Source organism: Acipenser ruthenus, chromosome 7 (assembly GCF_902713425.1).
Source record: "Acipenser ruthenus chromosome 7, fAciRut3.2 maternal haplotype, whole genome shotgun sequence".
NCBI classification, from domain to species: domain Eukaryota; kingdom Metazoa; phylum Chordata; class Actinopteri; order Acipenseriformes; family Acipenseridae; genus Acipenser; species Acipenser ruthenus.
The window spans coordinates 34601755-34617859 of NC_081195.1; positions in this window are offsets into that span (position 1 = coordinate 34601755).

Sequence of the window (16105 nt, forward strand, 5' to 3'; positions counted from 1 at the left end):
CAAAAACCTGTATACTCTGAATGAATTCACAGCAGCCTTAGGGAGGACATTAACCAGTGTGAAAAAACGGATTTGATTTGAGGTTGAAGGAAGTTTAGAAGCTAGTTCGATGGGTATGTCAAGGTGAGTGATGGAGTGGACAGACTGTTATTGTGCAGTAGAATCAATATTTATCCTGTAGGTCGCTTGTGGTGGAAAAGTGTGAAAAATAATGTTATACATCCCCACGTGTTGCACCAAATGTTTAAATAGCATACCTGTAATGTTCCCTTTCATTAACATCCTGACAACTTTTTACACTTAAAACTTCAAAGTCAATTTCAAAGCTCTTTTCAAAATGGCTGCTCTAGTGCACTGGGATTTGAGATCTCTCCTCTAAATCACTGCGGGAAGAGCGATTTGGGGGGGGGGGGTATATATATATATATATATATATATATATATATATATATATATATATATATAAATATATATATATATATATATATATATATATATATATATATATATATATATATATATATATATATATATATATATATATATATATATATATATATATATATATATATATATATATATATATATATATATATATATAATAAACAAGAAGTGCTCTGGCTTTTCTGTTCTGTACCACATCATGGATCGTTATTGCTGTGTTACCTGTTTGACAATGTGGGCACTAATCCTGACACTATCAGCACACTCGAGCGGACATTTTGAAAAGAGCTTTGAAACACTTTAAAGTTATAAATGTAAAAAGTTGTCAGGATGTTAACAATGAAAGGGAACATTACAGGTACATTATTTAAACAGTTGCAGCAACACATGGAGTCGGGTAACCTTGTTACTTCCTCTTTTAAGCTTGCCTGACTAAAAGTGATATATTTTTTTTCTGGTGAGGTTCAGTCATTGCTTTGGGTTGTTTGTCGAGGGTTGAAATGGCATGTTGTGTAGATCATTACATTTAGAAAGCACTTTTAGTATTTTCCTTCATTGTGTTTAGGAGTAGAAAACAGACAGTGGGGAAGCATTACACCTATTTAGTGTTGGTGTTTCACAGAATACACCTATCAAATTATCATTTGATAAGGGTCATTAGGGTTGTCAAAATGCTAAAACAGAACAGGACATTATCCAACAGAAGACTATTCTTTCAGTAGTGCCAGAGCAGAATGCATTCTAAATATATTCATGAATTCATTTTTATACTTGCCGTATATCTAAGCATGCAAATCAAAGCGGTTACTGGAGGATTATTTACTCCAAATAAGCGTGCGACAGATTCTCTGGCTAGCCTGTGTTTCTCATCAGGCCAGTGCTAATAGATCGAGCATTCTGTTTATTTTGACTGCTGTATGCTAAAAGCATGATTTGTTTTCTGTATTGCATTGTAGAAGATGTTCTGCGGTGGGCTGTAATGAAAGACTGTGTTGTATTCAGTCCAGGTATTGTTTAATCAACTCAGAGGCTGCTGAGAATTCATTCAAAGTGTTTGTTATTCAATCTCATGCTGGCACGTTTTAAAAGCTTGGAACAATCTTTCATGAAGCAATATCCACCTGCCTGTATTGCAGTTAAAGATTTTATTTACAGCCCCTAATACTGCAAACAATTTGATAGTAAAATATTGGACACCAATAACTTGCATGAAGTCAGCGTAATGACCGACAGTTGCTGGGTTTGTTTGCAAAGGTATAGGCAATACAAACCTTCTCACCTTCGATCATGCTCCTTGCTTTTGTGAATCATTACTACTGGTGGTACAGGGACCTATCACTTGACACTGGTTGTGTGTAAAATAGAATACTCAGTTCACTTTTTGTGTGGGTGTTTGCATGTTGTTTTTTACCGTTTCCACCACTTTTTGCTTGTATCATTGCTTTTGCATGATAGCAGATACCCTTTCCAGAGAAATACTAAAGATCAGTACAGTATTACAGAGTAGAATTGTGATTTTTTTTTTAAAGCTGTGAAAATCCTCCAAAACAAACAAACACATAAACCACTTTATTTGTTTTTGCTCATTTAAGTGCAGAAAATCACAAGTGCCATTCCCTGTAGGTAAGAGACTTGGTTTAACCTGCAAATCTAAACTACTAGGTAAATAAAATAAACAATGTGTTTTATTTTTTATTTTTTAAAGAGTAATACAATGGCTGCAATGCAGAAGAATATGCAATCAAACATGTTTTTTGACGGTTGTGGTTGTGCATGTTAGTGATGCATGCTGTCAGTTTCCTGGTTCTTTGCTGTTTGTAAATGGAGGGATGTTACTGAGTTTCAGAATGGGCATTTGCAATTCAACTTCATTAGAATGCTGATTCTGCTATTATTGATAATGTGGATTATTATTATTATTATTATTATTATTATTATTATTATTATTATTATTATTATTATTATTATGCCTTTCAGTAAAGAATGCTTTCTGCAGAGTGCCGGTTGCTTGAAATGATATGCAATGCATTACAATGAAACCCCAAGTTTCAGTGGTAAAGCATTTGTATTGTAAGCACTGGCTTAATATTCCAAAACAAGCTAAAAAGAAAATTCAAATCAAAACTGGGTTTTATTTGTCCTGTGGAAATAAATCAAATTTAAAAAAAATACTGTCACTTAATGCTAATGAGCTGTCATTAAGTTATGTTGTGTTTTTGTATTGCAATATCTTATTACTGTTTTTTATTATTTTTTGGGGTCTCTGGATCTGTCAATGGCTGTTAAAGTCATTAGGAAGGCCGTTTTTACTATGTAACATTGTACAAAAGATAATAATAATAATTTGGGAATCCTCAGCAACATCTAATTGTATATTTGCACTAAATAAAGGGTGTTCAAGCTTCATGTAAGATTGCGCTTTGCGCTACAGTACAAATTTGTTACCTTCTTTGTAAACTTATTAAACAAAATCATTAAAATAAATGATTCATTTTGAGTTACATTTCTGTCTTTGTTTGCCACTGTTGAGATGACCCTTGCCTACATGAGCAGTGTAGAGCAAGACCTGCTGAAGAAAGCAACACCCCAAAATCCATGTTCTTATATATATTGTATCTCACTAGCAGCATCATTGAAATGTGTTGATGTATAAAGTACCGTAGCACACTGGAGCATACAGCAGGTGCTCCCAAACCACCATGACATCAGGCATCCCGAATGAGGACCCCCAGCAAAAATTGAGATGTTCATACCTTTACCGGTAGAAGTGCCACTGCTTTCATTACATTGTGTCATTTCTCAGTGTTTGAGAAACCGGTCTATAATGACTGCACTCAGTTGTACACTGTTCCTGACTGGAAATGCAATGTAAACCTGCCTGAGTGGTATGGTTTATTTTATTGATGTAGACAGAGGGAAGGAAATATATGAATAATTAAGTCATTTAGCAGACGCTTTTATCTGAAGCGACTTAGAGTCTAGGCGGTAAACTGTGCATCACCAACTGCTGCTGCAGTCCCTTCCAAAAGGACCTCAGTTCTACATCTCATCCGAAGGACAGATCACAAGGAGATTAAGTGACTTGCTCAGGGTCACACACAGTGAGTCCGTGGCTGAGCTGTGATTTGAAACTGGAACCTCTTGGCAAACAAGCCCTTTTCTTTAACCACTGGACCACTAAGCCTCTTGAGCCATTCAGATCTGTGTTGACCTCTGGCACTATAGGTCTGCAGTGCGAAAAATGACGGATTGGCAGGAACACGTTTCGGAGGACGCGTGTTTTAGCCTCCGTTTCCCGAGTCGCCAGGGGGTTGCAGCGGTGAACCAGGATAAAAATAATAATTGGGCATTCCAAATTGACGAGAAAATCAGGGTAAAAACCACTGACGACGACTAAATTAAAAAAAAAAAGTAAATAAACACTGCTCTAAAGCAATGCAATACCTGCCATACTACAGTATAATTCAAGTACCAAAAACAAACAAGGCAATGGTTTTTAGTTTTGGCTGGTTTCATAGACCCAGATTAGCACTAATCTTGGTTTATATAATGTTACCCTTTTTTTTTTGCGCCTGGTTATTGGTGACCTGATAAGTCAATGTCGCTTACTGTCACAATTTTTAATCGGTCCCTTTTGAGGTGATATTAAAAGGGTTTGACTTTGTGTATTACTTGTGGTGTAATGAAGATGGCAGCGTTGACTAACAAATCAAACTCAGTCTGCAACAGTGACGGGAACAATGAGCACAGTCAATCGAAAAAATCAATTCACCTTTGTTAAACAACAAAAAATACAATACACACGTTAACAAAGAACACCCAATACAATTAACAACAGAGGAAAATAAATTACAATTTGTGTAGAATGTGAGCACTTCTACTAAGTATTAACATCCCAGAGATGTTTGCTATAAAAGTGAAAAGCAACATCAGCCACCATTAGTGTCACTCGGCCTGTCTCTGTAAGGGTAATCCTGGAGTCCTGGACCGATTTCTCAGATGGTGCCAGAGTGCATGTGATATGAGGTTGGTAGTGGTATTTTATTGGTATTTAATAAACAGTCTTGACAAATAAAACTACCCTGTCCCATTGCTAACTTCTGATTGGTGTAAAAGGATTGCAAAAAGGCACCACACACCTTGTTTTGGGTAAGGATTTAAAGCAAAATAATGATTACTACTGTTTATTTTATTTTATTTTTATAAGCTTGAGACCAGTGGCATTTATTAGTTGGACTTAAACAAGCCATGGCCACAGTAGGGCTGAGCAACCTATTAAACGGAACAAAGCAAAGCGCTTTATTTATCAAAACCTTCAGTAGAATGTGCTTCGGGACCTGCATCTGCTTACCCTCTTTCTGGTTAACTCCGGTTCTTGGCTCCACCTGAATAATGATTTCAACTGAACTACACCAGCAGGGGGTGCTGTGAAGCAAAGTAACATTTAACAAGAAGCATAATGCAGAACAGAAATTTCACCACAATCTATAAATTCAACGCTGGCATGTAACAAAGCCTGGTGATGTAAACTGGCATGTAACAAAGCCTGGTGATGTAAACTGGCCCAGACATAACCTTGCCTCCGAACGTCCTTGACGGCCGCAGCTTTGAATCAATCAGGTCGTTTCCAGTTTCCATTTTTTCGGATGCTGTCCTTGTCTGTACGGGCTGCGATGTTCTGCATTATATTAAAAAAAATAAATAAATAAAAAAAATTTAAAAAAGCATTTCCAACTGTCGGTTTCTTCCGCAAGCAGAGCTATTTATATGAGAAAGTAAAACTTGATCTCTTAATGCAGTGCGATGCGCTGGGAATAGCAACTACAGAGGAAGAGATTCAGACTAGAACTCTGTCCAACACGCAACGCAGTCTGCGCCAAGTGATGAAAGAAAGGTATCTACAGCAGTTGAAAAATGTTCAGAGGGCTACAGAGGGGGTAACTCTTTTTAATGGAGTTCATTTTAAGATCTTTCTTGGAATAAATGGAATCGCTCTGGTCCACAATAAACCACAGAGGGAGGCTGTAAGCAATCTGTCGTTTATCCTCACATGTGGAATGACCACCGCACCCCAAACTCAGTGGATCAGTGATTTTGTACAGCGGTTAAGACACATCCTTGGGAATATTAGTTATATTTGGGAAAGACAACTTTGTTGCTTGCTTTTATAAAATGCAATAAGTCTCAAGTGCAGTGGAAACACAAACAGGCTCCTCCTGAGCTACGCGGGCTGGCTTAGCTTGGTTGTATCGTGTAAACCAAGTATTAATTAGAGACACCCGACCCATGATCTATTAACTTAGAAAATAAAAGCACTATGAGGTACAGATACTTTAACAGCCTTGGAGCTCCACCCCCGTGTCTGTACCTGTTCTCTGTGGATTGGAGTTCCACCACAGCTCTGAACCTGTTCTCTGTGGATTGGAGCTCCACCCCTTCTCTGTATCTGTTCTTTGTGGATTGGAGCTCCACCCCTTCTCTGAACCTGTTCTCTGTGGATTGGAGCTCCACCCCTTCTCTGTATCTGTTCTTTGTGGATTGGAGTTCCACCACAGCTCTGAACCTGTTCTCTGGTGACTGACTGGCTGCTGCGGAGGCCTGTGCTCGCTGGTTCCATGGCTGTAGCCGGGCTGGCAGTGGTCAGGTCTCATAGGGGGTCTAATTGCTGTCGCTGGGGGGTCTTGCTCTGGGTCATCATCTGGTGACTGCCCAGGGGGGTTGTGGCAGATCTACAATGTCACTGCTCAGGGTCATCTGGAGGCGGAGCGAGAGAGGAGTGAATGGAAGGGTTATTAAATATTTAGCACATACTGATGTTAAGGAACAGGACCAAACATTTATTAATAGCAATAAATAACCAGAAACATGCGTATGCGGATCCCCCCTCCCCCACTTGTATTTGCTCTTAGCTATGGGGGGGGGGGGGGGGTGCTTGTACTCAAAAGTCCGTCTTGATATGTGAAACCGAGGAAGTGAAAACATGTCTTTTATTACCTGCTAGACACTGGTCCCCTAAAGCCTCGCCTCTGCCCCCGACAGAGTTGCTGTGGATGACAGCAACTTTAATGGTTCACAGGTGGAGGCCAATGGTAAGGTAATTGTGTCCTCGTTAGGGCAATTTCTTTCATCGGTGTAAACTGGGAGCTTCCACAGCACAGGGGTTGAATACTTATGCAAGCAAGATATTTCAGTTTTTTATTTTTCTTAAAAATATTTCCCAACATAAAACCAATGTCACCTTACAATAATTGATTTTGAGTTTCAGTGTTTTAAAATAAAATATCAAACAGAACGAAATTTCAATGTACCATTTGTAATTGAGTAATATGAGAGAATTGGTCAGGGGTCTGAATACTTTTGCAAGGCACTGTGTATATATATATATATATATATATATATATATATATATATATATATATATATATACATACAGTGGTTTGCAGAAGTATTCACCTCTTACCAATAATGTCACATTTTGTTGAATTAAAATAATGTGTGCACTGTTTTTCAAACAAACTTTTTTATTCAAAGCTGTAGTGGTTAAACTGAACACCGTTATATGAGGTTAAATGTCAGAAAAACTTGCAAAGAAAATGTACAAAATGAAATTTACTGGTTGCATAAGTATTCATACCCTTAAGTCAGTACTTGGTAGATGCACCTTTTGCAGCAATTACTGCTATGTGTCTTTTTGGATAGGTCTCTACTAGCTTTGCACAGTAGGATGGTGAAGTTTTTGCCCATTCATCACAGGAAAATTGCTCCAGTTCTGATAAGTTTGTTGGGGATCATCAATGGACTACAATCTTCAAGTCTCGTCATAAATTTTCTATTGGATTCAAGTCAGGACTTTGATTGGGCCACTCAAGAACATTAATTCTCTTCTTGTTCAACCACTCCAGTGTAGCTTTGGCTTTGTGCTTCGGGTCATTGTCCTGCTGAAATGTGAATTTCCTCCCCAGTTTCAGAGTCTTGGCTGACTCAAACAGGTTTTCCTCAAGGATTCATCTGTACTTTGCACCATCCATTCTCCCCTCTATCCTGACAAGCTTCCCAGTCCCTGCTGAAGAGAAGCATCCCCATAACATGATGCTGCCACCACCATGCTTGACAGTTGGGATGGTGTTGACTGGGTGATGTGCAGTGTTGGGCTTGCGCCAGACGTAACGCTTGGAATTTAGACTGAAAAGTTACATTTTTGTCCCGTCTGACCACAAAACCTTTTTCCACATGTCTGCAGTATTATCTACATGCTTTTACACAAACTCCATACGTGCTTTAAGATGAGACTCTTTGAGTAATGGCTTCTTTCTTGCCACCTGTCCATATAGGCCAGGTTAATGTAGGGACCAGCTTATTGTTGATGTGTGAACACTGATTCCCATCTCAGACACAGAACTTTGCAGATCTCTCAAGGTCATTGTTGGCTTCAGAGTGACATCCTGAGCCAGTTTCCTGCTTGCCCAGCTGCTCAGTTTGGGAGGGCGACCTGATCTGGGTAGTGTCTGGGTGGTATGATGCATCTTCCACTTCTTAATGATGGACTTCACTGTGCTGAGAGGGATAACACTATGTAACACAATGTTTGTTCCTGGGTAGTAAGTGTTATTTCCTAATTGCTTATGCCTCAAAAGTATAGAAAATGGCTATTATTCCCCACATTACCTGAGGGAAATTATCTACAAGTTAAACCACTGAGTACACAGGCTGAACCCATTTCATTGATTTTGTGACCTTTCAAACAAATCATTTGCACCTGAGCTGATTTAGGGCTGCAGTAGCAAAGGGAGTAATCTTACTTATTTATATTCTATATGCATTTTTTAACTTTATCAATGTGGAGTAGTTTGTGTAGATTCTACATGTAAAGTCTAATTTGAAAGCGTTGTGGAGTATGCTCAGGTGCCAACAACAAACGTTGTCTGATATCCCTCAGGGAAAATGCACATATAACAAAAAATAAAAATACAAAAAATGAGTTTTGATTTATTTTTTCTAGCTAGATTATTCTATTTGCATGCCTTTTTCAACTGGTCTGTCACTATCTTCTTTTCTTTTGGAATTGGAATACTGTTTGTATGTACCTGAAGTTTATAGAGAAGCTTCAAGTTCAAGTTTGTGGACGTTGTTTTTCACTTTGATAGAAGCCGTGATCTGGACTATAGAGGCGGTGTAGTGTTAGAAAGAGGTACATTGTCAGAATTTGGTACGTGTACCACAACTTGACTCATGTAATGGCAGAAAGTGGTTCAATGTCAGATTGCAAGTTGTGTGCTGTCATATTTTGGTACATGTGCAATCAATTGCGATCTGATGGGTGTTTTCCTGTTGTCTAAAGAGGTACATTTACCATTAATTAAACGTTATTTTTTTTGCAAACTTAAACTGACAACAGACAATTTCTCTAAAAAGAAAAAACAATTCACCACAAAGTTGCACAAGTAAAAAAATGTACAAGACCCAATGTATTGCATATGATACATATACATATACTATTTTCTTAATGGTAGAAAAATATGATAAATGACATTAAAAATGACGTAAAAGAAAATATGATAAATTCAGTTAAAAAAAAATGAAAAAGACATAACGCACCAGATTTGAATGGGCGCTTCCCTGCTTTCTTAGCGGAAGTTGTTTAGGCATGGGCGAACAAGCGCAGTGCACTGAGTACCACTACACAGGTAAGAAATGTAAGTTACTTTCACCTCTGATTATAGCATCTACTTTGACTTCAATTTGAGTAAAATCTGCCAATCTGATTTATGCGCCCTGTGAGATGCGCCTGCCTGCGGGAACCAAGATCACTACAATACAATACAGTGGAAAATGCAGAATACATGAAATAATAGCAGCAACACAGCAGCTAAAGCAGATATCAGGCTTAAAGAGCATGGAAAGCAAGAGAGAACAGGTGGGTCTTGAGAGTTGATTTAAAGAGAGCGACGGTGGGAGCATCACACACCAAAGCTGGGAGAGAGTTCCAAAGAGTCGGAGCCATGAAGCTGAACGAGCGTTGTGGTGCACTTTTGTTTGGGGATAACAAGCAGACCAGAGTCAGAGGACCTCAGCCTTGCAGGTAGGGACATAGCGGGTTAGCAGGTTGAGAAGGTACTCGGGACCTGTGTGATGAAGGACATTGTAGGTGAGCAGGAGAGTTTGGAAAGTAAACCTGAACTTTACAGGTAGCCAGTGCAGCTAGGCAAGACGGGGTGATGTGATCACGTTTTTTACATCTGGTAAGGATCCTGGCAGCTGCATTCTGGACTAGCTGCAGTCAGTTTATGGTGCATGCCGGGAGACCACCATATAGAGAGTTGCAGTAGTCGAGTCGAGAGGAGACAAATGCATGACATAGTATTGGCGCATCTAGGAGGGAAAGGTAGGGACAGACTTTGGAGATGTTTTCAAGATGGTAGAAGGTAGATTTGACCACGGAGGAGATGTGGTTACTGTCAAGAAGTACACCAAGGCTTCATACTGTGGGGGAAGGCAGCAGCAGACAGTTTCCGAGGTTCAGGGCAACTATATTTAGATTCTTAAGTTGTTTTAGATCCTACTAAAAGGAGTTCAGATTTGCTAGTGTTCAGCTGAAGAGAATTGGCAGACATCCAGGCCTCGATGTCTTGAATGCAAGCCGAGAGCATTCAAGACATCTGCAGGTTATTATTTTTCATTAGTTTTTGTTTTCAGTAAACTCAATTCAATTATGTATTTTTCAGGAATGCAGTTTTAGAAATGCTTAAAACGCTTAAAACACGGTTTAAAGTAGTAAAGAGATATAAGTACTTACTTGTTTACCATGCTGACATCATTTATTCCTTATTGAACTTAATGCAAAAGAGGAAAAAAAGTAGAGTCCAGGCTATTCCACCGAGTCAGTGCAAGGGTGGTAGCGGTGAGCTGAGCCTAAAAATAATTGGTTATTCTAAATTGGGAGAAAACTTGATAAAAAAAACAATTGGCAACTACTAAATGTAAAAAAAATAAATTATAAATATATATGGAAAAATAACAACCTCTGATTGGTTAAACAGCATCACATGACCATGAGTATATATAGCGTATAGCATGGATTGCATACTAATAAGCCGCTTCACACTGAACAAATCACTACGCACCACTACATTCTAAATTCCATGACAAACTGCCATTTTATTTGTTATTAGTTACAAAACCACAGCCAAAAATGAATGGCATTTCACCAATTTCCTTTAACATATTTGGGGCTGAAAAAATACCACCTTTCTGAGTGAAGACAGCAGTCCATCTGAAAAAAATGAATAAATAAAATAAGTGCACCAGCAAGAGTAGACACATAACAGTAAATGAGGAACAGCTGAATGAAATAGAAGAAAACAAAGATTGAAAAAACACACAGAAACTACAGCATGGGCTGGTTAATGTACTTCAAGAAAAATATATGGACATTCATTTTATGGAAATAAGTCCAAAAAATCTCAACAACATTAATGGAATTTTAAGTTCAACTGGGGACCAGCATTCAGTCTCCAGTTTTATAACGCTGAGCTGGACTGAAAACATATTTTAACAGTAGAAGTTTTAACATCTCTGCTGACAGCGAGTTTAAAACCAGCAGTAATGTATTGGCCAGACACCACCCCCCGAATTACTGGCCTGGATTTTAAGTGTCTGCGTGAAACTGAGGCACTGTCCCCCGCGGTCGGATTGGTGCGTAAAGTCTGGTTCGATCGTCAACTTAATCTGGCATGTCTTGGACTTGAGGGTGTCCGACAACTAACAAAAACATATTTTTAAATCCAAAAGGATGAAAATGTACATGAATATGTGTGCCTCACATATAACAAGTATTATCATTTTGTTGATCATTAATGAAGATTTCTGTACAGTGGGTGTTGTCAGGATGCAAATATAGCCTTAATCCATTTATTTTATATATATATATATATATATATATATATATATATATATATATATACACGCTGTGTATATATATTGTAAGATAGCGGGTTGTGAGAGACAGCAGGGAGGGGGTTAAAACCTCCCTGCAAAAGAAACATGTGAGAATGCACTTTTTGGTTTATTGTTTAAATTTAATTGTTTAATTGTTTTATTAATGATCATCCGCACCTGGGCGTTATTGGGGAATTAGACCCAGGTGTGGAGTTTAAAAGGAGAGCAGGCAGTCTGCTCGAGGCTGCTGAGGAGAAGGAGGCTGAAAGGGGTGCTCTGCTTCCTGGCAGCGTTGAGGTAAAGTGCTGTGTCAAACCAGTGTGTTTTTGTGAGGACGGGGAAACAGCGTAGCTGTCCCGTGTTAGTCAGGGAGTTCCTGTGTGTTAGTCAGTGCTCGTACAGAGCTAGGTGTTTGTTTTGTATTTTGTTTATTTTTTGTTTATTAAACATAGCGCACCAGCGCTTAAATCCATTTCTGTCGTGTTGGGTCTATTTTTAAAGGGGCAACGAACCCGAGAGTGGTGCAATCCTTTACAATATACAGTGCCTATAGAAAGTTTACACCCCCTTGAACTTTTTTCACATTTTGTTGTGTCAGTGCCTCAGAGTTTCATGCATTTAAATGAGGATTTTTTCCACTTATCTACACACCATACTCCACACTGTTAAGGGGAAAAAAGTTTTTATTGAGAAAAAGATTATATATTAAAAATACAAAACTGAAAGATCATAATTGGATAAGTCTCCACCCCCCTGAGTTAATACTTGGTGGAAGCACCTTTGGCAGCAATTACAGCTGTGAGTCTGTTGGGATAGGTCTCTACCAACTTTGCACACCTAGATTTGGCAATATTTGACCATTCTTCTTTACAAAACTGTTCAAGCTCTGTCAAGTTCCTTGGGGAGTGTTGATGGACAGCAATCTTCAAGTCATGCCACACATTATCGATTGGATTTAGGTCGGGGCTCTGACTGGGCCACTCAAGGACATTTACCTTTTTGTTCCTTAGCCACTCCAGTGTAGCTTTGGCTGTGTGCTTTGGGTCGTTGTATTGCTGAAAGGTGAACTTCCATCCCAGTTTCAGCTTTCTTGCAGTGGGCAGCAGGTTTTCCTCAAGGACTTCTCTGTACTTTGCTCCATTCATTTTCCCTTCTATCCTGACAAGTGCCCCAGTCCCTGCCGATGAGAAACATCCCCATAACATGATGCTGCCACCACCATGCTTCACAGTAGGGATGGTGTTCTTTGGGTGATGCACTGTGTTGGGTTTGTGCTAAACATAACGCTTTGAATTTAGGCCAAAAAGTTCCATTTTAGTTTTGTCAGACCACAAAACTTTTTGCCACATGGCTACAGAATCTCCTGAGTGTTTTTTTGCATACTTCAAACGGGATTCAAGGTGGTCTTTCTTGAGTAAAATACAGGCCAGATTTGTGGAGTGCTTGGTATATTGTTGTCACATGCACACTTTGATCAGTCTTGGACATAAAAGCCTGTAGCTCTTGCAAAGTTGCCATTGGCCTCTTGGTAGCCTCTCTGATCAGTCTCCTTCTTGCTCGGTTATCCAGTTTGGAGGGACGGCCTGATCTAGGCAGGGTCTTGGTGGTGCCATACACCTTCCACTTCTTAATAATCGTCTTGACCGTGCTCCAAGGGATATTCAAGGCCTTTGATATTTATTTATACCCATCCCCTGATCTGTGCCTTTCAACAACTTTATCCCGGAGTTCTTTTGAAAGCTCCTTGGTGCCCATGGTTGAGTCTTTGCTTTGAAATGCACTACCCAGCAGAGGGAACCTACAGGAACTGCTGAATTTATCCTGAAATCATGTGAATCACTACAATTTAACACAGGTGGAGGCCACTTAACTTGGTGTGTGATTTTGAAGGCGATTGGTTACACCTGAGCTTATTTAGGATTGCTATTACAAGGGGGGTGGACACATCCAACCAAGCTACAGTGGAACGTCGCATATCCGACCGTCACATAACCGCCCTGATCAATTAACCGCCTCACTAAATAAATTAACAAAAAATAAAATGAGGCTACGAGAGTAATGGTGTTGGCAGCAAATACAGCTCCCGTGATGGAAACAGAAAGAAAGTGTTATTGCAATCAGCCTTTTGGTGCGTTCCCCTTTAAGAGAGGCAGGCTGTGTGCATGTGTCAGTCAGCTGCGTGTAGCAGTGACATTTCAATACACCAGTCAAGAAAGCTTGTTTTTTGTGCAATGTGGAGCGCACACTTGCAGATAATGGCAGTGTGTTGTTGTAGCTTTTAAATGCATTTGAATTAAACAAAGCAAGCTTCATAAACGCAATGCTTACCGGCCTTTTGTTTAAAATAGCCGAAGCAATATTCAAACCGAGCTGCTTATCGGCTGTTGGCAATATCAAGAAAGAGCGCAAAGTACTGTGACAGAGATATTAAGAAAACAGAACCAGGGAGGCAGGGACTTCTAGAGTTAAGAAAGAATTCATCAGTTGCAGGTTACTGTACATTTACCGTTTGTTTTGTATTTAAAAAAAAAAAAACTTTGGGTGGAGATGGTTTATAGCAAACCGCACAGCAACACTTTAATTTCGTTTACGTTTGCTTACTTTTAAATCAAAAAATGTCCCCATGTTTAAAGCAGTTTGCATGTTGTTGTTTTTTTTTGTCGATTATTCAATATTTTCCCGGTACTATTTTATATTTTGATTAAAATGCTGTTTTATTTTGACTCTGGCATTGTAATAAGCAGCTGTATCCTAGGATACAGCAGACGTTTAGATGTCAGAGGGTCAAATAACATTCAAACGTGGTTCTCAGTCACTTCACAAACACATTATCACCTGATTATGTTGGCCAATCAAAGTCTGATTATTGTGGCAATTGCTGGGCGTAGTAACTATTAGCTTGGATCAAAAACTAAATTGAAATACTTAATATATGTAAAATAAACTCCAAAAAAGTCCCAGATTTTTTTTTTTTTAAAAAGATAAAAAACGAGCACGCGGAACAATAAGTATACAGCAGTTCTTTCAAGACAACATTACATTGATTAACATTTAAACTGTATATTTAAAAGAAAACAGAAAAAAATTAAAAAATAAAAATAGTAATTGTGTGCCCTTTCTCTTGAAAAACATATCCAGCGTAGATTGCTTCATGTTTTTCATGCTTTTCTCAATGCACGCTGTTTCAATCTTGTTACCTCCTCACGCCTGTTGCCATGGTTGCAGTTTGTGTAAAGATGGCAACGGTTGCATACGTCACACATGACTCGCACTACAATAGGTTACCTATGAATCAGCCTTATCTTCGAATTAGCCTACCAAGGTATTTGTTTTCACTGAGAGAATAACACATTCACAATGGAGAAAATTCAGTGTCAGTCACTACCAAGATTGTTTTATCCGGGTAGATTTTGTAAAAGTGATCATTCTAATAGGGCTAATTTCCATTGAAGAAAGCGGTTCTTGCTGCTTGGATTATAAGAAGGGTTTGTTATAGTGAAGTTAGACTGTACATATATAGCAATAACAAAGGCCAGCCCTGCAGGTGTCTGCTTTCACCGGGCATCTAGCCAGTAGGCTCCACTTAAGCATGGTGAGGAGAAAGTCCCTGTGGAATTTGCCTCCGTAACCTACTGGAAAGCCAGTCAACCCTATGCTAAATATAATGTCACCCCTGTACACTTACTGTATATGTACAGCACTGCAATAACCTGAATAGACACTGTTTAGCGTTTTCTCTATGACAATGCAGCTGAAGAACACTGAACACAACATGAACAGGGGCTACTTGGATAACTTGGGGGGGGGCGTATGTAAAATCTAAGTTCGGATAAGGGTTTATAAAGATATTTTGCAGGTAGAATAACTTTTTTTTTCTTCCAACACACGTAGTTTAATATGAGCACCCAGAACAAAAATTCAACTGGACACATTCAAGTACCCCTTACTCTGCTGGTGGCTGCCTGGCCTCTGCTCAAAAGGGGGCGCTGTGGGTTCTGCCTGAGCTCTCTGCTGCTGCTCCTCTTCCTGCTGTTTCTTTGCTGCCATCTGCTCCTGGAACTTCTGCTGCCTCAGCTTTCTCTGGTACCTGGGGTCTGCCTCCGGACTTACGGAGCCTGAGACATCCGCAAGATTGACAGTCCTGCACACTGACACACACAGAGTCTGTCAGGAGAGTTCAACAGTCCTGCACACAGACACACACACACACACACAGTTTGTCAGGGGAGATCGACAGTCCTGCACACAGTCACATACACACAGGGAGAGTCTGTCAGGAGAGATCGACAGTCCTGCACACAGACACACACACAGAGAGTCTGTCAGGAGAGATTGACAGTCCTGCACACAGACACACACACACACACACAGTCTGTCAGGAGAGATTGACAGTCCTGCACACAGACACACACACACAAACACAGAGAGTCTGTCAGGAGAGATCGACAGTCCTGCACACAGACACACACACACAGAGTCTGTCAGGAGAGATCGACAGTCCTGCACACAGACACACACACACACACAGAGTCTGTCAGGAGAGATTGACAGTCCTGCACACAGACACACACACACACACAGTCTGTCAGGAGAGATCGACAGTCCTGCACACACACACACACACACACACACACACACTGTCTGTCAGGAGAGATCGACAGTCCTGCACACACACACAGTCTGTCAGGAGAGATCGACAGTCCTGCACACAGACACACACACACAC